Source organism: Pseudopipra pipra, chromosome 17 (genome assembly GCF_036250125.1).
Source record: "Pseudopipra pipra isolate bDixPip1 chromosome 17, bDixPip1.hap1, whole genome shotgun sequence".
Taxonomy (NCBI): Eukaryota; Metazoa; Chordata; class Aves; order Passeriformes; family Pipridae; genus Pseudopipra; species Pseudopipra pipra.
In genome coordinates this window covers 11,480,277-11,502,615 of record NC_087565.1, presented here as the reverse complement: position 1 = coordinate 11,502,615, position 22,339 = coordinate 11,480,277, and the positions used below count along the sequence as shown (strand labels likewise).

General features: G+C 46.9%; 1 long non-coding RNA gene across 6 annotated transcripts in view; it reads right to left on the bottom strand.

Annotated features, from left to right (window-relative positions):
- The window catches only part of LOC135423733 (uncharacterized), a 133,957-nt gene that overhangs the window by 59,431 nt on the left and 52,187 nt on the right, over positions 1 to 22,339 (bottom strand). For all 6 annotated transcript variants that reach the window (XR_010434932.1, XR_010434931.1, XR_010434935.1 and 3 more), the window contains exons 2-3: positions 6,861 to 6,943; positions 6,253 to 6,356 (exon numbers count right to left, since the gene is read on the bottom strand). This is a non-coding gene — a long non-coding RNA (uncharacterized LOC135423733). The remainder of the gene's footprint in view (positions 1 to 6,252; positions 6,357 to 6,860; positions 6,944 to 22,339) is intronic.

Below are 22,339 nucleotides of genomic sequence, written 5' to 3'. Positions count from 1 at the left end.
GCACCTTTTGTGGCAAGGTGCTTTTAGGGGCTGGTTAAGTTTTTGCACACACTTTGGGAATTTCACCTCTATCTAAACACTGTATAAGGAATCATCCAGGTGGAGATGAGTTAGGAACCTCAACAAAGAACTCTGAACGAAGAAAATGGTGATTTTTTTTCCTTCCTGTGAGCACTTTATTTAATAAACTGGTGTATATTAGTCAAACTGAAACCAGAGAATTCAGACTATCCTGGTTTCCAGCAGCAGAAAACAAAACATAGAATAGTTTGGGCTGTAAGGGACCTTTTAAAGCCCATCTACTCCAACCCCCTGGTTGCAATGAGCAGAGACATCTTCAATTGGGTCTGGTTGTTCAGAGCCCCGTCCTAAAAAGCAGAAGACACCACCAGTCACCTCTCTGAACACCTGATAGGAAACAAGCAGAACTAGCATTTATCTGAACTTTTTCAACTTGTTTTCAATAATAGTAATTTCTATTTACATCACCATGGACTTCTTGCAATGCTGTTTCCATATTCTATTAGCACCTTTAAAAACCCTCCTGCTCAGCAGCCTGGCAATTGTTGCACAACCAGGAAAACAAAAGGCCACAGTTTAAGTAAAGTTGGTGCCGAGTCCTCATTAGTCAGGTGTTGGCAGGACTTTATTAATGGCAGTAATTAGTAGGAAAAAAAGTTCAGTGGTGGCAGTGGAAAATTTCACCACTTAAATATTCATTGTTATCGACTCCTCCAGCTCCACGGTGCCAGTTATCTTATGAGCTCCCTTTGGGCCAACCTCAGGTCAGCTCTGTGAGCACTGGTGAAGGTGAAAGGCTGGAAATGTTAAATTTCTTTCAGAAGTCAGCAGAGTTATGTGCTGAGCAAAATGACCACCCCTTGATTCCCTGAGCATGCCCTCTAGTTATCCCGGGCATCAGGGTGATCCGAGCATGGCACACGTGTGGGGCTCTTTACCTTGGCCTTTTAATTCACAAACAGCAGGGCAGAGGGGAGGAAGACCAAGAGAAAAATAAAGCACTGGTTATAAAAGCAATGCCTAAATACACAAAGAGGACAGGCCCATAAAGTGCTCTGCAATTGTCTAATTAATTAAGATCATCAGAGAAACCGGTAAAGTTTTGTAGCAAAGCGAGTGGGAAAATTCAAAAATCCAGGGCAAAACTCTCAGGAAGTTCTGTCTCCATTTGTGCCCACAAATGGAAAAACACCCATTCAGCTTTGAGGCAGAGCAACCTGAAGGCTTAAACTTTGCTGAAGCCCAGTGGAAGTAGAGGCACAAACCCTGGTGAATCAAGAACCCTCGAGCTGTGCTCCCGTGGAACTCACTTTTACCTTGGCCCAGCTGCAGGAGATGAAGGCAGCTCAGAGGCACTGTGGTTTGGCGAAATCATTTTGTTTTCAGTTAGACTGTTGTGCAACAGGAGCCATTCTACCTGAAATCCTTTGCAGTCAGCATCTCAGCTGGCCCATACCCTGAGAGATGGCACACACATTAAACCCCCAACCTCCAACACAGTCAATATACAGGCACTCCAGGTATGTGCATTGAAAGTGAAATATCTGCTCTTATTCCACCTACCTTGGGCTTCTCCTTTTTGGCTTCTGCTTTGAAGCACATTCTCACTCAAAAACACACAACCTACACAAGTAAGGCCAAGGACAAAGCCCCTCAGTTACAGCACAATGGTATTTATCTTCTATGGATTTTTCTTTAAAAAAACCCACAAACCAAACAAACACAGAAAGAAAAAAAACAGCTTCCAAATGTCTCAGCTGACACTAATTCTTCTATTAGCATGAAATCAGATGGATCCATGCCAAATTCTGTCAGCTGGAGGACCTTGGAGTTAAATTCTACTGTCCCAAAGCATTTCCTGAGATAAGATCTGTGACTTTCAATAGCCAGGTGGGACCTGTGTGGTCTTTATTTCTCTCCTACCTGAGAACCTGGGGTAGTGCTTTGCTGTGTCCTAGTGGTGCTGTATATCACACCACAATAGCTGCTAAGTGCTGGAAGAGCTTTAGGCTGGAGGGGGAAAGCATAAACCTACAGAGTGTTTTATTGCTTAAAGTAAATGGTAGTCTTAGTGCAGCCCTTGTAAAGAGAGGCTGAACAGATCTGACCTTTCTACGCTCCTGTAACTTTTACTAAGAACACTATCCCAAAGCCAGGCAGCAGGGAAGTAAAGCAAGGTGATGGATATACTGCTGCAGCAAAGAGTGGTCAGCTCAAGAAAGATGGCACTGATTAGAAAAGGCCAGCCTAGGGCTGTTTATAAATAGCTGCAGAAATGCAGCTCTTACAGAAGGTGTTGCTGTTCAAAAAAAAAAAAAAAGAAAGAAAAGCTTTCATAAAAAACAAGGCATTGGGTGAGATCATTCCATTCCCAGAGTTGACATATTTCCACAAATTTAGATGATTCTCCACTTTACCTTTTAAAAGTGTCCATATGTGTGAAAGGATTTAAGACAGAGCAACTCCATTTCCCAGCCCATCAGATGTCCTGCAATACCTCTCTATTTGTTGTTCTGTTTGCAACAGATTTTCACCTCCATGGTGCATAATCTGTTCTCATTTGTACCTCTGCTAAACGTGGTCTGCAGGAATATTTTGGCTTTTTGCTTTCAGGTTGGTTTAAATGAAATGTAAAAATGGGAGAGGTTGGAAATCCACGTGGTTCTAGCAAATGAAAAAAAGAGCTTTCCTGCTGTCACCTGGGCTGGAAAAGCTCTGCTCCCTGCCTGGCATTAGGCATGCAGAGCACTGCCAGCCAGCAAAGCTCCCGAGACACCATCTGTGCACATAATAAAGAGCAGTGGGACTTTTGTAACATAAATGATTGAATTTGCTTTCTCCTTCCCTTGCAGTGGGAGTATGCCAGCTATTAAGTGCCATAAGAACTTGCCAGACTACCTTTGAATATAAAATTTATCTTCTCTGATTCATGCCCTCTCCCACCTCTGCAAGTAAAGCTGGTGCTGCTGCAGGAAATGTTATTTTGCCTAGACAAAAGCAAGTTTACCTGCCTGTCACATCCACCTAAACCAGGAATGTAGTTGTGAACCACAGAAAGCCTGAACTGCTTTTGAGTCTTGCCTCATTCTTCCTTGACAATTGGACAAACCTAAAGTGACCACTGAGTCTCAAATCTCTCAGAACCCTTTTAAACCTCAGCACCAAATCTGAGAAGGCTGATAGGCAGCACCATTCCTCTTTGCCATGTCATGAGCTCCTGACCCTTGGTTTACTCCAGCACTTCTCAAATAGGAGGGGAACTCCAATATTTGCCTGTATTTTTCTTCTCTAAGTAAATAAACTGTATTTGTCAGCCACATGGATCACCATCAGGACCAGAAGCACTGTCCAGTAAGTGACCCTTAGCAGACCTGGTTTGGATTATAATGACAAATTTTCTGCAAGGTCAGAATTTTATACCTGGAGTGCCTACGTCAGGCTAAAGGGGTTTGAAAGAGCCCAAATGAGCTGGATGTTTCAGAAAACAAGAGAAAACAAACACAATCATTCCTATGGCAAAAAGAAAACCAAACCAGCCAGCTACGCTTTTCCTGGGAGGGTAAGAGCATCTCATCTTCCAGGTGAGGACATGAAATGCCAACAGGGAGCTTTTAAACATGGCCCTGCAATTAAAGGTAGTCGTAACAGATATGTGCACAAGGCAAAAGTACAAACCAGTTTAATTCTGGCCTCTTCCTAACTCTGTTACGCTCAACTTTTTGCTCTCCTACTCCCTCGACTGTGTTGTTCTTGTGGTTGTATAAACAAAACACAACCCAATTACACCCAGGCAAGTCTTTCAAATTTTATGGGGCTGTGGGATGTATGTAGTGGGAAAACTCAGCCTGTACAAATTGAGCAACAAATAGAGGCAGCAGGAGGAGCAGCAGCAGCTGCAGGGTAGAGGCAGCCCTTGGCAGTGCCACACGTGGGAGCTCTGGGGGCTCACCAAGCCCAGGGCTGCAACCTCAGCAGGCATGGGGTGTAAGAAGGAAATAATGAGCTGAGAACACAAGATACTGAATATTGAATATAGAATCATAGAATTGTTTAGGTTGGAAAAGACCTTGAAGATCATCCAGTTGTTAGAAATATAAAAATAAAGACCTTGAAGATCATCCAGTCGTTAGAAATAGAAAAATATAAAGGACAGGAACATGTCCCAGACTCTCTGAGTGGATGAGCCATTTGAATTGTGTTTAAGCAGGTCCATGGGAATGGAGGTTTTCAACAAGCTGGAGCATCACCTTTCCAGCAGCAATGCACATGGCATCCACACTCCTCCCCCTCCAGGCCAGCATTAGCTCTCAGGGCAAAGACAGGCTGACAGAAACGTGTCAGTGGAGGCAATAACCATGAGGAGAAGTGCAAGCATGTCATCAAAGGAGCTTTGGGAGGACAGCCTGCTCTCCCAGAAGCAACTTTAAATCCAATATGTTAATAACCAATGTGCAAACTTGCTATGAATAAGCAAACCCTGCACTAAGAGAAGCTTCTTCCCATCCTACAGTCCCTGAGGCTGGAGCAGGGGACGTGAGGACTCTTGGCCAGCTGGGACCTGCCACTGGCTGCCCGTGTGGCCCCAGCAGCATGGCACAGATGTGCCATGGTGCCCCAGGCTCCAGGCCTTGGCATGAGAGCTGAGAGAGCAGCACTGATGTGGCCAGGGGTTGTAGAGCAACAGCTGGTGCTGTCCCTGGTTTGTGATAAACAGCCTGAATTGTGAGCTCCTTTCTGTCTTTGGGAGAGGAAGGCAATGGGAGGCAAAGGCAGAAAGAGAAGGAAAATCAACCCAAAGTTTTGGTGGCCCATGAACTTCTAAGTGGTTTGCTCTAAGGACCCCTTGGGACACTTCAGGCTGACACTGCAGTGAAGGACAGGACAACTGGCCTATCCTCCCAAAGTCTAATGTTTTTCTTTACCATGGATCCGCACAGCTGGAATTTTCCAGCCTGATCATTGAGCTGGAGACCATCCTCCAGGTGTACCAGGAGAGCACCACCAAGGTACCCACGGCTACATGCAAAAATTAGGGACAGAAAACTGCAGTGTCTGCCTGCTCTGAAGTGCTGACAAGACCTTCAGCTCACAGGAGGAGCAAAGCTGTGAGAGGGCAGAGAGGACAAGGTGTCCTTGGAACCTGCCCAGTTCTGTATGACCTGGGTCCTGATGTGGGAGATTCACTCAGGGAGCAAAATGAGGGACACAGGAGATCAAAGCTTCATCTGGGACTCGAATCAAGCCCTGCCTAAGGAAATGCTGCTCTTGTTTCAAAGATTCTCTCTCCAGTCAAGAGCCAAGAAATGTCTTTTCTATGCTTGTCCCAAAAACTGTTGCACCATGGTCATAACCGATATACACCCTTCAAGCAGTCTATTTGCAGAACCACAGGAAAATATTCCCTTTTTCCTCCTGCTAGCAGACCACCAATTCTTCTCTTCCCTCTCCCACAGCAAATCCCTGTGCTTGGTAAATCCAGCTCTGCATAGGACCCAGTAGGCAGGCCTGATTATGCTGTAAATAAAGATTTATATCCACAGTGAAAGATTTCTAAAATGCAAACAAAAAAGGCTACTTCAGCTCCTGTTAAGCCTCTGGCCCTGTTAAGCCTCAATGAAGAGCATTAGCACTCCTGTACACACTGGGAAATGCACTTTCCTTGCAGGGTCTCTGCTTGTGACCCTTCTCCTGCCCACTGCCAGTCCTGACTGACATTTTTTGTGCTTACTTCATTACTGCATCCCCAGAGAATGAGGGAGGGGTGAGAGGAAAGGAAGAATGAGAAAAGGGAAAAAATAATTACAGTGGGATTTCATTGACAAGCAGAAAAAAAAGGAAGTGTCCCTCTGGGGTTTGATCAATAATGCAGCACTTATCTTGATCTTCTTAATAAAGCACAAGCAGCCCAGATATATTTCTATCTGTGAATCGATGCTTCGCAATGTTTCTATCACAATACAGCCAGTACATGCAGCCACACAAAACTAAAATGAAATGGGCTGGTTTATTGATTGTCCAAACAAGAAGCCTTGTCGTTTGCATAGGTTATCAGCAGAGAAGTGCTGCCTGCTTTGCTTCTGTTTAATTACTTTTGCTTTGTTTCAGCCTCTCTGTCCCCCACTGGGGCCACGTGCATCACTAGGCAACCCCCTATGTCATAGCAAAGACTAAATCCTCCCAGTTTAACCCCGAAGTCATTTGCTAAACCTGCAGCCACAACTGCTTCCTTACCTGTGGAAGCACTTCAGGGCACTGCTTTTATTTCTCTTCAGCCAGAGGTGTCGGAGGCGTTGCCGCCTTTCACAGGAGGCAGAGCTGGCCCGGAGCTCCTTGCCCTGGAGAAAGTTTAATTACACGGCTAATTACGTGGCTGAGTTCACCTCCTTTCACCTCCTTTTTTGTTCCCACCTCGGAGCCTGCCCGTGAAGTTCACCCTCCCTGACTCATCACTGTGCAGGTTACGACCACCCCGCCAGGCAGCTCTAATTGCTGGGCCGGGGTCAGGCTGCAGAGCCCTCCCAGGCTGACCCAGAGAGCAGCCCTGGGAACCTGGTGCTGACCCTCACAACAGCTGCCCCGTGAATAAAATGCTCAAAGGCGTTTTGTGCTCAGGTATTTCCAGCTCTCTGATGTGCCCCGTGGATCAGGCGTGCCTGGAGCAAGGGCACGGATGCAGAAGGCAGCCTTTGGAGGAGCTGGCCTTGGAGAAGGGCTCCCCAGAGCTGTCTGCTGCGCCCCTTGGTTAACCACACCATGAGATAAGGACCCCCACCCCACACACACAGTGCCAGGTTACCCTCAGACATCACCCATGGCCAACCAAGGAGTGCTTTGATCACCTTGGGTTGAATTTCAGCGTCTTCTCTTCTGCTCTTTCAATTTTCAGTAACTCCTTGAGCCTTCTGTGGAGGAAATTTTCCTTCTGCAACGGAAATTTAAGAATAAACCGAGAAAATCCTTCAAGATTTGACCAATGAGGAAATCATTAATTTTCAGATTTTGTGACTGTCTGCTGAAAGCAATGAACACAGAAGGAGCAAGGTAACATCTCATTGTCTACCAGTGCAGATACTGGGCATGATAATGTTTCCTGTGGGTCTAGTGGATCCATGCTGCAGCCTGCATTGATCAGATGAAGGTCCTAAAGTAATTCCCCACCTTCCTTAGGCATTTACCATAGATATTACTAAGGTTTGAGAAGACAGCCCCTGAATGTATGTAGATGAACCCCCCTTCCCACTGAGACGGCATAAAATCCTTCAAGAAAAAATGTAATTAAGTTAGACTTGTGAATGATAATGAGTTTCTATTACACCCCGCTGAGAGTAGCAGCAACATCTGAAAACTCTTTTTCTCTGCCTACAGCCAAGCCACAGCTCTTTTATTAGAAACAGGGGTGGAGCTGATAGCCTGTTGCAGCTCTAAACTTCCTTTAAGACCAAACCCCTGTCAAAGATGATGCTGTGGATTAAAGTTCTGGATCTACATGTAGAAGAGGCAACGAATCTCTCTTCCCAATTCAAGCCACTCCTGATTTTCTCAAGCTCTGTCATAACCTCTCCTCCACCTTTTCTTTTCCAGGTTGGACTCCTTGGCTCCTTTGCTGTTTGTCCCTGGGGAAAAGCTGCCCCTGGCTCTTGCCCAGCCTTGCAGGACATCCTGCAGCAGGGAGCCAGGTGATGGTTTGCTCAGTGCTGTAACAAGATCTTCTGGTTTGTTCTCTGTTTATTCCTTGGTAATTCCTCACACAGAATTCACCTGCTTGATTCACCAAAGTTACACTTCCACACGGACTCTCTGCCATAAGTCCAACATTCCTCAGGTGTCTAGTGAGGTCAAGGACCACCAGAGTGTATATACACACATATATGTATGTATATTTATATGTATGTGTACACATACAGGTAACACTGTGGTTTCTTTCCCCCCATGTGCATAATTTATATTCAACTCCATCACTTCTCATCAGGTGCTGTTTCACCTCTCACATTTATGAGGTCTTTACACTCAGCCCTTGTTCACTTTGGGAATTGTTGGGTTTTTTTTTTTTTAAGAATGAAAAGGAGAAAACACAAACAATCGGTTGGTCCCTGCAATGCAGGAGAGGGGAGGGTTTTTTTTCTACATCGAAATAACAGTTTTATCTTGGACCCCAAAGACACCAGGATGAAAACCACTTGTGAATTTTATCCAAGAGAGTTCATTGCCTTAATCCTGGATAATCCATATCTAATCCTTTTCATAATCTTACTCATCTACTTGCCTCAATAGTTTTCCACAGCAGGGAGTTTTCATTTCATAAAAGGAATATTTTCCTCTTCCTGTTTTGCAATGAGTTTTACTCTCATAGAGGTTTCCCTTCTGCAAGCGTTCTTCATCCAAACCAAATATATATTTTCTCTTTTTGATGCCATGCCTTGTAAATGACTGAAGAGTTGTTTTGTTTCCCAACAGGACCTGCAATCCAGGTGGCTTATAGGTGCTACCAGATATATTTTGGACCCAGGGACAGTCACAGACCCCTGAAACCCACAAGTGTCAAACACATGCTGAGCAGAGTAGATATATATTCATTATTGAACAGAATATATTTTATCAGAAGACAAGCAGTCCTCAGTAGCCTATAATGATGCTAAACCAGTATATTTCAGGGCTGGTCATGTTGTGGAGAGACAAGAAACCCTGTGTTATAAACGGGGCCATATGGGACAACAACCTGTTCCAGCTGCCTTTTCCAAGATCTGGTCCAAAAGCATCCTGAAGACTTTCTAAGACACTCAGATTTATACTTGGTCTCTGCCAGGCAATCTGGACTGCCTGGCCAGCCTGTCAGGGAGCCCTTCTGCCAGTCAGGACCTTCCTCAGTGGAGGATGCTGCAGTCTGGGAGACTGCAGGAGGTGTGGGCAGGAGGCAGGAAAGGGCAGAGCTCTGCCCTCCTGCTCAGTGCTGTGTGGGCCAGGGGCAGAAAGCAGAGAGAAATCACATATATTGGGACCTGAGAGCTTTAGTTTTCAGGTCACAGCACTCACTGGTGTAGCAGACATGTTGATTTCTGGCTGGAGAATCTGCTTGAATTATCTCCATTGTGCGTAAGGAAACAAGACAGATGTGCATTTTCCTTTTGGTGTGCATGGCAATGATTAAAAAAAGGCTACACAGAAAACGTAGCTGCTACATATCACTGCTTTCTCATCCTGACAGAAACAAATCAGCCAGCCTTCAAACTTTTGTTAACCACTCAGTGTGAAGGGGACACAGCACCTCCTTGTGAAGTAAATAACTTGACTGTGGTTCAAGGCAAGGATAACACACACAACACAGACCACAGCATCGAACTGAATAATCTTTTAGTGATCAGAGATCTGGAACCAGACCCACACTCTACAAACAACATGACAAAAATGAACTGCAAACCCTGTGCCAAGACAGATAATAACTAAGAGAAACAGGCAAATCTGTCACCGGGATGCAGGTGGTGCAGTTTGTGATTTTTGGGTTTGCTCAGGAAACCTACAAATTTTAACCCTTGGTAATCACTGAAGAAATCCTGCCTTTCATTAAGCTGGAGCATCCTCACTTGAAATTCGAACCTTTGTGCTCAGCTCCCCAGCTCCTCATTGCATTATGAATTTCAGAAATTGCCCCCTAACCCTGCCTGCAATTTCCAGACCACAGGCCAATTACACTCAGCTAATGAACATGGTTGGCACCACACTGCACAGTGATCATGGCTTGTGCTAATGAAGAATCTGCTCCTCACAGTGGCTACTGAGGAGCAAGATGATGAGCCCCCCCCTTCTCACCCATCATCAATAGCATCTCTGAAAATCCCTGAAGTTTTTTTCAAGTTGCTGGTAATACAAGCAGTTTTCTAGCAGTGCTAGATCTTAAATACAAGCAGATCACTTCCAGCTGCTCCTTATCTGATTTCTGTTGTCATCTGACACTGTTCATTTACAGTATATCACTCTAACTTGGGAATATTTGGAATATTAATTAGGCGACGGCCTCAGCTCATTACCACGGGTGCACTGAGCAGGAGGCACGGCTGTTTACAGGTATCCAAACTGCTGTGCAGAACAAACAATTAACTGTTCCTCCCTTAGGGAATGTCTGGGCAGATCTACTCAAACCAGCTTTAACTGAGCCAGCTTGGGTGCTGTGCTGGTTCTGTGCTTCAGCCACCACAGTGAGCTTTGGGGAGACATCACATCAGGCAGGATTTGTACAGCCCCACTGAGCTGTGCTGGAATGACCAGGCTGAACCACACTGCAGTTTCCCTTGGGTTTGTTCATAAAGTCATAGAATCACTTAGGTTGGAAAAGCCCTGTAGTATCACCAGGTCCAACCATTAACCCAGCTAAACCATGTCCCCAAGTGTCACATCCACATATAGTTTTGAACACTTCCAGGGAGGGTGAATCCACCACTTCCCTGGGCAGCCTGTTCCAGTGCCTGACCACCCTTTCAGTGAGGAAATTTTGCCTAATATCTAAGCTAATTTGAGTCCATCTGAACCTGCTCAGGACCCACACAGGTAAGCTCAGAGGTGCTGTTAGTGTCCCCTCTAATGTGCTACGAGGCTGAGGAGCATCTCCTGCCAGCCCTGCCCCACTGACGGGGTGCAGGAGGGTGCCAGGTCAGGGTGGGCTGCTCTGGTGGGTTCTTGCCCAAATTTCCAGTGGGTTTTCCAGACAATGCTGAGCTGCTCTGTGATTAGCAGTGCACTTTAATACTGCTCCCCCACCCAGCCTGCAGTCCCTGATAGGGGACTGCCCTCTCTTTTGTCTCACTCCTGAATGACAAGGCTGGATCACAGAAAATGTAGGAGAAGAAAAGCGCAGTGGGCTGTTCTCTACCTAAAAAAAATGTGGGGCTGTAAGAGCTGGTCCTTTCTGGGAGCACTCAAACACATGACAGCACTTTACCCCAACCCCACTTCTTGCTTGGGGTGGGGGCAATTACCAGTAGCCACAGGCTATTATCAATGATAATTGATAATTATCAATATTATCACCTAAATGAGAAAACAGGGGCTTGGCTTCTGCAAAGTACAGCTCGTGTGGCAGCACACGGAGCTGCTTCTCTCTCCTGCACCCTCTTGTCTGCCTGTAGCCATGCCCCAACAGGGCTTTCCTTGGTTTTGCTTTTTGGGGAGGAGTCTCATATTTTGGGGGGAGAAGATGAGCCAGAGGGACCAGACCCACTCTGCTGCATCACAGCTCTGCAGCTCTGCTCGAATGCACCACCAAACATCAGCGTGGTGAGATGCAGGATCCAGCCCCTCCTGCATCTTCCCTGATGAGGCAGAATTGAGGAGCCAGTCAACGAATGCACACAAAATTGAACACACATGCACTAAAGCTGTCATTTAAATGCCTGGAAAATAGCCTAATTTCTGTGTACTCTGGCTGCCTATTACTGAGATGCTAAAGGAAGATGGGCCAGTGACTGACAAAGTGAGACATTAACTCCATCAAGCAGATGGAGAATGGCATAATTATGAAAATAATAACAGTGATTGGCCAAGATATGACCAAAAAACAATGTTATAGGAATTATTTACGTTCAGGGTTGTTGGAGCTTAATTTATTCTAGTGTTTGAACAGCAAGAAGAAACACAGAAATCACGGCTCCTGAAATGCTCATAATAGGTGGTATAGCCCAGAAGAACTGCTCCCAGCTACAGGGGTTTAATTGCATCTCCTGATGAATGAAATTAACCTTTCTTTGGGGCTGATGTGCACATGTCACCCACCAGCATTTCTCACAAGGCTCGTGCCTGCTGCCACCACAGTTAATGCCTTAAATGAGTTCACCGCGGTCTGGAGTGAGCCCAGCTCAGAGACACCGGGGTGTCAGCTCACAGGAGTTAAGCTGTACCCACAGGACCAGCTCTGGAGCAATTAAAGCCCCTCATCAACAAACAATTTGCAGGGAAAGACCAGTAAAGGAGTTGGTTTTGAATAAGAAGAAAACACATGCTGCAATTCTGTTCACGCTTCCGTGTTTCAAGAGGGGCAAACCTGGCCACATACCCGTGGTGGCCGGCCAGGAAAACCTGTGACCTTTCTAAATAAAACACTCTCACCCAGGAAATTGAAATATGGCTGGGAAGATTGTTGTGCTGCCAGGAACACTTACATTTTCCATACTTAACCCTAAATCTTTTCACCTCTCTGAAGTTTTACATCAATTCTCCTGCCAGTTTTGCTATTTGTCAAAGCCAGCTGGCCCCAGCTCACCCATCACACTCCTGGGGGCAGCAGGAGCACTTGGGCTGGTGGGATCAGCTCTGGATGTGCAGACCTGCCCTCTCCCTTCCTCCTGCTGGGCTTCCTCCTCACTAATTGCTGTGCCCTCCTCCCCCTTGCCTGGATGAAGAATTTTTTGGGATTTAATCACACTTTTTTATCCACAGGACCCCTGTCTCTTTTGCAGCTCAAGACAGACACTGCTTGGGGAACAAGAGAGTTATTCAGTGCTTTAATTCATCCTCATTCTATAGGGAACCTCTGCCTTATTTACTGCACCCCTCCAGCCCTCATGCTTGATTATTCCTTGTCTTTCCAGGGGCGTTCATCATTCTGCCTCACAGATGCTAATCAGTCTCTCTCTGCAGAAAATTGCTCTTGCCCTTGCTGCATGTGGAGAAGTCAGGGCAGAGGGATACCTGTGATGCCCAGAGGAGACCGACTGCAGAGCTGGAAATCAAGTCCACGAGGATGGTCCTCACCTCCTTGGCTGTGCCCCACCACTGGCAGCCTCATTTCCCAGAGGGATTAGCATCACTTTGGGTACCAGATACCCCCTCAGCATGTGAGAGGGGCCCACAGCTTCACCAGAGATGGACCCAGCACCATTTGTCCTATTTTTGTTTACTCTGTCTCCCTTTTGATACAATTGCTCATAAAGCAATTCCTTCACTGCTCAGTCTTGATTCCTTCCATGGCACCACCCTGTTCTTACTCTGGGCAGTGTCATGGGAAGGAACAGCACAGAGTCAGATAATGGACTACAGAAATGGACAAGCTAAAATGGAGCATTTCTGCATTTCCTGAGTTTGCCTCCTCCCAGCCTCAGCTGCCTCCACTCCTCAGCCAAGACAAGCTTCATTTCCACCAAGGACCCAAAGTCCTATACTAAAAAGGACATGAACTTTGAAAGATGGAGTCATCCACATGCTCGTCAGCAACGCCACATCTTCCTGCTCACAGCATCTCTCAGAGAATTGCCCCCAGCCCTACCCTGAACCCCAGACATCGAGCCCTGCCCTCTCCTCCTGCCTCCAGCTCAGACCTTGCCCAGCCACGGGAGAGAGGGGCTGTGTTCCTCCAAGGCTGGCTGAATGCAGATACCACAGGACCTCAGAAATTCAATATTTCATGTCTTTCTGATGTAAAAGCCTCAAATTCAGCTGTAGCTGCAAAACTTTCTGAAGCCAAGCACGAGCTGCTGGAGCCAGAGAAGCAGCACCCCTGCTCAGCAGTGTGTGGCTCACAGAGCCACAGCCTGTGGAAGGAGGAGAAAGGCAGAAAAAGTTAAAAGAAAAGTGCTATAAACTGCTCTAAAATGTTCTTTTATAAGCCCCCTATTATACACAGACACCAGCCTTGGTAACCTACCTGGAGTCTCACTGCAGAAGAAACCTGCAGCACCTGACAGGAGACCTGGCTTAGCCTGAACAGAACTGAGCAGTGCCCACAGGATTTGTGCTCTAATTTAAGTCACACAACAGAACTAAGCAGTGCCCACAGGATTTGTGCTCTAATTTAAGTCGCACACAGCCACTTAGTGCAGAATTGGGAGTTTTGCTGAACTCCAGATTCTGCCACCTGAATGCTTTTGGGTCAGTGCCAACAGAGGTGAGAAAGTCCAGTGAAGTTCCCCCTTCAATGCCTGAGAAACCCACAGAGCCTCTGCTACTCCTGTCCCTGCTCTGTGAACAAGGAGAGAGCTGCAGCCACCCTTGGCTGTCCGACTGCTGCCTCCCAGGAGCACGGAATCCACTCAATCCAGGGCCAAAGAGGAGAGGTTCGTTTTTGACTAGATTTTTCCTCGGTTAGGTTGTTGTGTTTTGCTCCATTTTATTTAAGGCAGGGAAAAAAATATTAATTACATGCTGCCAAGATCTTCAGAGAAAAATTCAATATTATCTTTTACCACAAAGAAAAAGTGGAGTAAGGCTCCATTCCAAATCCAGCACAGTCATGACTTTGACGTGCCGAGGAAAATAATAACTTTCAGCACATACTAATTGTCTTGTTAACATGGATTATGCAGCCAGCCAAATAAATGTCATTCACACTTTCATGAGGAAGAACATGAATCTAAAAATCAGAAATGCATAATATCTTTTAATCTTTTCTTTTCTTCCCATTCTACATTCATAGCCTAAATATATTTACATTTATAATCCATGCAAACAAAGCAAGACTCTGTTGGAGACTTTTGAAACCTCCCAGGGGTGCCAAGCTCAAGGTGATCAGATTTTTAAAATAACTAGCTTGGTTCCCATGTAGCCTTAAAACCAGTTTATGCTTTCTTGGCACTGCAAAGTGGTTTTGAAATGAGGATAATTTACACTCAATTTAATTTACGCTGAGTCCCCTTCACATGCCAGCACAGCACCAACACACTGGTGGCCTGGACTCAGTGTGCTGAATGCTCATTTCATTCCTCTGAGGGGAGGGATGAGTCCAAAAATGGGGAGCAAAGCCAGGGGTGGTTTCCCTAGGGGAGGTGACTGCCTGACCCCTCCAGGCTGGCACCTCCCTCGGCTGAACCCACCTCCCTCTCAGCAATGCAATGGTGAATTTTCTCTCTCAAAGCCCTCGTGGTACCTCCACATTCACCTCGTGCCAGGAGTGGGTGATGTGACTATCAGAGCACAACAGCAGCCAGACCCCCCTGAAAGGCAAAACAACTGTTTAGTTGAAGGAAGAAATGGCCAAACGAGGAGATTCAGACTAACACAGAACACAGATAAACTTCACTCATTAACTTTGCCTCTGCAGTTATTAAATTTCAGCATTTAGCTCTCCCACACAGATCAGCCCTGGAGCAGCAGCCCCCACTGACGGGGCCCACAGAGCAGCCTGGTGTCCGACCTCATTGACACAAACTGCATTTCTCAACACAAACTGCTCTTTGGGCTTGCTTTTATTTTACAGCAGCCTGGCAAACAGCACAGCTCTGGCACAGCACTGGGCTAAAGCCTGTGGTGATGAGCCCTGGCTCCCTCCCACCAGCCTGTTCCCATGCAGGATTATCCCTTCCCCAGCTCCAGCATTGCTGCAGCTGCCCCCGGGTTTGCCACACACTAATCCGGCTTCTGGCTTGGGCTTCTCTTCTAACACTGCTCCTTATCACACCAGTCTGCTGGGATCACTTTAATCACTACTATCCCATCTTTCCCTGTCTCTTCTGCTCCAGTGTCAGCACTGACAGTGCTTCCAGCACTTGGTGGGAGTACTGGAGCTGCCACCACACCACTGCCCTTCTCCATCGTGGCAGCTCTGCCCCTTCCCACACACACCATTGCCACGAACCAAACCTGCCACACAAGACACCCCGTGCCTGACCCTCCAACTGGCTCTGAGCTCGTGCATCTCGGTGCTGCAGAGATGAACGGCCTCAGCTGGGCCCCAGGTCTGCATCACTGAGCACCAAACCCATGCCAAGGTGCTGTTCTCCTCCAGGGCACCAAAAAAGCTGGCTCAGAGGGTACGTGCTCTGCAGGCTGGAGACAAAGCTCCAGGCCAGAAGTGCCAGATATGGAATCACAGAATAGTTTGGGTTGGAAGGGACCTTAAAGATCACCACATTCCACACCCCTGCCATGGGCAGGAGCACCTTCTGTTAGACCAGGATTCTCAAAACCTGATCCAACCTGGCCTTGAACACTTCCAGGGATAGATCCCTGTCTCTCTGCAGCAGAGGCTGAGGGGTTATTTTTTGTGCAGCTCTGAAGTCCTGCTGCACTGCACAAAAATAAATCCACCCCTGTTGTAAAAAGCCCTGACGCTGTGGCATCACCCAGCTGAGGAGCAGAGCTGGCAGAGGGGGAAGCAGCCCTGACAGAGCAATTCCAGCAAAAACTTACGGACAGACACAATTAAAACAAGCACTGTAGTTTCAATTAACTGTTCTTCCCAGCAGCACAGGCTTGGAAGGGACTCTTAATAGATCTCTTCCACGGCAGTGCACAAACTCTATTGCCACTGCTTCACCAATTATTGAAAGTCAGCAGAGTGCAGCAGCTCCCTCACACCACCTTCAGCAGCGATTCGAGGATCTGTCTGTTATTAGCCAGCCGTTCCGTGGATGGAGAGGCTAAGCAGGGGACGGACTGTAACCATTTTTCAGGCAGTTTATCTACCCAGGCCCCGCGTTGCTGCCGTCGGGGGATGCGCTGGCCCCGCTCCCGCTGCCTTCCCGGCACAGGGAGCAGCATCCCAGCCCCGGGAGCAGCATCCCGGCCCCGGGAGCAGCATCCCGGCCCCGGGAGCAGCATCCCGGCCCCCGAGGAGCGGCAGGACCACGCTGAGCCCGCCTTGATTAAATCACAGGAGCGCACAATTCCCCCGTCGCCTCGGGCTGATTGGGAACAAGGCTCAGCATAATCTCGGATAGATTTTCTTCCCCAGACAGAGAGACGTCCCGATGGTTTTTAACTTTCTTTTTTAGCTCGCAAAACACTCCCCCGGGAGGGCAGGCTCCTGCCAGCCCCACCGTGTGGCTTCTGCACGCGGCCTCCTGATGGAGCAGGGAGTGCAGAGCAGATTAATTTAGCCAGGTGTGAAGGTCAGCACCTGCCTGTCTGGACGTTTGGGAGCAATATTAAATATAGCAGCCACACTGTCAGTATGCAGAGGCTCTGGAAGAAATTTAGGCTTTAGCAGTCAGCAAAGCAAAGAGAACCAAGGAAAGCAGAGCTGTGCCTCCGTTCCCCACCTCAAAACACTCTGTAAGAAGCAAAGGGTTGTTTTTAATAGAAATTATTAACCTTTGGAACACCTAACCTAGAGATGTCAGGGATTCCCCGATTCTGCAGTTTGGAAATCAATCCTGGCAGACTTTCTGAAACACCTATTATAAAAATAGACAATACCACTCGAGTTTTTCATGAGAAATGACAGCTACCAACATCTTTCTCGTTTGCTTTTCCCCTGGCTTCTCCTTGACCACGAGAAAATGAAGTGTGCCAGAGAGAAATGTGAATCAGAAGAATCAGAGATCATGTCTGGTCCTGACACAGACTTCTGCACTTGTAAAAGAAGGTGATGGAGGTATCCACCAACTTTCTATGAAGGTATCACAGTGCCCTTGGACAGAAAGTTTTATAGAACTGTGGGTTATTAATTTTCTTCTAGAACTGCATACTCCCATTATTTCCTTCAAGTCCTAATGAACATGGTCTTGTTCCTTCGTGATTCTTCTTCCTATAAATATCCACCTTATTTTAGGTTACCTCCAATTGTCCCCTAGGCCCTCAGGCATGGGACACCATGAACATCCAAACCCCCAGCTTCCCCCTTTCTTTGAGCTGAAAAACAGTCTCACACACTTCAGTTCCCTTCTAACCAGGAAAATTACCAGATCCTACTTTCCTGTGGAAAGCACCCAAGCAGATATTTTTACAACCCCCAAGATGCAAATTCATGCTGTAAGTTTTCCCTCAGCCTCCTTCACCTGCCCAGCTATTTTTGCAGAGCTTTTCAGAAATCTATTACCTTTTGAAGCTCTTTTGAAGTCTGTCAAATTGCATTGAAATTGGCCAATTCTTCAAACTTTAACAAGACTAGTCTGACAGGAGGGCTCACAGGCATTTGGTATTCCCACATTCCCTGTAAAGAAGCATAAAAAACCCAACAAACATAACTCCCTCCTCCCACCCAGCCTGATGAGGATGGTGCCTCTGGGATTATTAGCCCCCAAGCCAGGATGGGATGCCCTGGACCATGAGGAATTATTAGCCCCCAAGCCAGGATGGGATGCCCTGGGCCATGGGGAAAGGTCCAGGTGGAGGCTGAGATTGAAAATCAGCCCCCACGGGGTTGTACCCCAAATTGGAGGGAGGCACAGGAGGCAGACAGGGCTTTGAGATGGCAGCAGTGCTAAACCAGAGAAGCAGCTTTCCAGTTTGGATCCTGATCTGACTTTATTTTCAGATAGCTGGTGGTCTCCTGCTGCCCCTGTTCTGCAGGAGGACTCCAAGATTTAAACCAGACACAAGCTTTGGTTTGTGTGTAGCAGAGGACAGCAGAGATTGAGCACCCCACTGGTTTGGGGTAATTACCCCCAAAACAGTGCCTAGGGGAGGAACAGATTTCTGAGCAATATGTAGCCATGGCTGGATAATTCCTACAAACATCTGATATTGATGCCAGGTATCCAGGGGAGGAAAAGAGCAGTGCAAATAAGCATGAATGTGTAGGGAGAGAGAAAAGTTTTTCTTTGGATAAAGGAAGGTGACATTAAGGACAGTTAAATGTAGTTACATCACACCTGCCCTTCCCTAAAATATCCCAATGCAGATTCACCAACTCGCTGAGATATTTTTGATGAACTTTGGTTTCTTTCCTCTGAAATCTCCACTGTGGTCAGGGAAATTCCTACACAAATCCCACTTTGCACTGTATAATTCAAGGTTTCCCGACATAAACCCATTCTGAACATGGTCAACACGCCCTGGGTTGCCTGCACCCCTCAGTTCCCCACCAACACCCTGTTTCCCTTGCTTCTCTCTTATCTTAAAAATGATAATGAGTTTTCTCGCCCTCTTGGTCTGGGATCTCTCTCTCATTTTTCTCCAAGGGTTTTCAGATATTGGACAACACGAGACAAAAATTCTGTCTTCTTTTTTTTATCCTAGCTTGAAAGAAATAATTTCACCTCGATGGCTGCAGTGAACAAGCTGCAATAACAAGAAGCTTTTCCAGAAGGGTAAATTAGTGGTGGTACCAACTGGGAGCGATGCTGGTTTATAACATCAGATGTAATCTCTCAGCAACAGGGGGAAAAATGCTTTCAGAAAAATGCTGTTTGTCATTGGCCACTATGGTGGTGCATCCAATTACACCAGTTTCATTTCAGATCCAGGGGACACAGCTCAGAGGAGAAACCAACAACAATAAACGTGTGGGGAATTGGAGTTTGTGTGTGCCCTATTCCGTAGAACAGGACACAAAGTCTGCCCTATTTTCCTCAGCTCCTTTTGGGCCCCTCGGAGAAATCTCGAGGCTTTTGAAAACCCAAGGATGTGCACACAAAGCAGGAGGGTTGAAGGGAGGCAGAAACATCATTCATTCAGAAAACTGAGTCAGCATGTCAAATCCTGTCTGGAGCCAAAGGAAGTCTGACCTAAAGACTCTAAGTGTGTTCTGAATCCTACTGGGCTACTGCTCTTTGAAATCTTTATTTTTTTCCTATGTTAAACTCAGCAAGGGTCCATCTGGCAAGGAGCTGATGCAGCACAGAGGCTGGGCATGCACTGGGCACCCTCAGGAGACCAACCAACTCCATTATGAACTCCCTCATCGATTGTTCCTCCTCTTCCTACTCTACTGCTCTCCCATCTGCCAATATTATCTATCATCTTTTCTAACTGTCATTCTCATTGATTTTTCCAGACTTCTCTCCCTGTCCCAGCCTTGCTGTCAGCACGTAGGAATTGGGTTTGTCAGGGCAAGTTTCCCTGACTTGACCACGGAGCTGTTGGTCACAGTGAGTGACCAATTCCTGGGGCACAGGGACTTGCTGTGCACACAGGTGACATCCCCCTGGTCGTGTCATCATGGAAGGAACTATGGGAAGGCTCTTCCAGCCCACCTGCCCCTAGTGCCTTGTGCTTACATGCCTTGCAGAGCTCCTGGGGAGCCCGAGATGGAGATTTTGATGGCGAATCCACTCCTGCTTTAGGAAGCCCTTCCTGCTGTAGGTACATAATGGAGCAATTTGTGGGGAAATGGTTGCATAATATTAATTTCTTTCTTTTCTGCCAATTACTGGGATACACTTGCAAAAAACCTTTTTTCAAATATTCAGCCAGCTTTACAGGTGACTGAAAATATACACCAGCTACATCATTTGCAATATTTTCCTGTCAGTCATTTACTAATGTATTCAGAGATGAATTCTCTTTTTCCTAGGCCAGCTTTAAGTCAGATTTAGTGACCGAAAACAACATTAGCCTTATTGACTTCTTTTATCAGAATCCCTTTTGTTGGTGGGAAAAGACATGCCAGACTTTCATGAATAGTGAGACTGATCATAATTTAAAAATCCCAGCAATGGAGAGCAGGGCAGTGCAGGGGCAGAGGCAGCAATTCTCGTGGCCAGATGGGGCAGCAGTAAGGTCCAAGCCCTTTCCCCTTGCAGCTGAATTTCAGTCTGGATTTGAACTTCACTGCTGATAGACAGAAGTCTGATTCTGATAACAACTCTCCTTCTCTCCCACCACCCCCTCCAAGTACCCAGTTGTGCCTTCAGACCACAATGCAAACCCCTGTTCAAACCCCTTCCTTGGCTGTTGCACACCGAGTTCCTGATTCTGCATTTGCAGGGCTTTCCCTGAATTTAAAGTCATAACTACACCTAAAAAATGCTTACAAACCCCAGCAGTTTGCACTCCCAGACTGTCACCAGCACCACTGACTGACTGACCCCATCCCAGGGGCTGCAGGCACTCAGCAAACACGTGCAGGGGTGAGATGAGAGCTCAGGTCTCCTCGTCCATGACCACCAGCCCATGCTCTGGCTGTTTTTTATGTTTGTCCTATTTTTCTCCTTGATAAGCAAGACTATCTGGCTCTGCTCTCTGAAGGTAATACCTGCCTGCCCAGCAGCCAAAGCTGAGGCTCTGCTCGATAAGTCACAGTCATATCACATTTATCTGCCTTCAGCACGTGTATTTTTGTGTTTCCCGTGCACTGTGCCCTTCCTGGGCAATGCAGATGCAAATCAACACACACAGAGCTCTAGAGAAGAGAAGCACATTTGCATTTGGTTCCTAACCAGTAGCATTTTCATTTAATTTCCTACCTCCTTATTGTAATCACCCTCTACACCATTTCAATCACATCCATCAATCTGCCCAGCCCAAAGCACAACAATGGGAATACTCTCATGTGCTCCTAAACGTGGTCTGTAATTGCAAATTGCAGCAGGCATCAGTTATTTGACTCATGATCACTCTTCTTTGATAACCTCCTCATCCAGAGATGACTTTCTGTATGAATTTATCTCTGGGAGAAGCTCTCCTGTGGCAGGTAAAGCTCACACATAAATTCTCACACAAAGGTAAACTGTAAAAGGAGGCAATTCTCCACTGTTAAATGTGGGGAGCTGGCAAGAGGAGAAGCTCTGCTTCCAACTGCACCTCTGATTCCCAGAGCACACCTGGCCTGGCACTACCTCATCACTCCTGAAGCACAAACCTTTCAATAGAACCACACTTTGACAGGCAACTTGGTAGGTCCACATCCCTGCAAAAAACAAGGCCAAGGTCATTTTTATCCTAGGCTTCTCCAGATGCCAGCTAGGGGTTAAGAAAACCTCTGCTTTGTCTCCTCCAAGATCCTGCAGTGCCTCAGATCTTCTGGTCTGACCTAAACAGGAGCTCACAGCCCGTGCTGGCAGGGCTGTGCTCTTTCCAAGGAGGTACTTGGTGCTCTCAATGTTCAAGATGAGTCAAACCAGAAGTCTCATCTGGGATGGTTCCCTGGGAGACACAGGGGATGCAGAGGGTCTGATTCATATCAAAATCTCAACTTCATGGAAATCACCTTTATTCAGCTCATGCCTGAGGATATCTGTGCCCACCACAGCCAAGGATGGTTCTGCCCCCTGATAGGAACAGAAACTAAGCTGCACCTGGAGCTGCTCTGTTGTGTTATTCCACCCTAGTTATGCCCAGCTGGGAGTGCTGAGGAAAGGAACAGAACAAATTAAAAGACACACACCAGACTTACACACATCTTTGCCCTCTGTGCAGGACAGTCACACCCACACTGTGTGTTATACAGCCCAAATGACACTGAAAGGGGTTCAGGCAGTGCCACCTCTCATCAGACACAGCCCTGGCACACCAGGACCCAGCCCAGGGAATTGCTGCTCTGCTTTGCCTTTCCAATGACCCTGCAGGGCTTTGACAAGCACTGTATGCAGAGGTGCAAATCAAACTGTCTGATCTGTATGTGAATGTCTCCCTCTCCTTCTTCCAAGGCTGCATATGATCCCCAAACCCATCCTGTGAGGAACAGGCACAAGAAGGAGGTTGTGCCTGCGCCCATCCCAGTGCACACTGGTCAGGC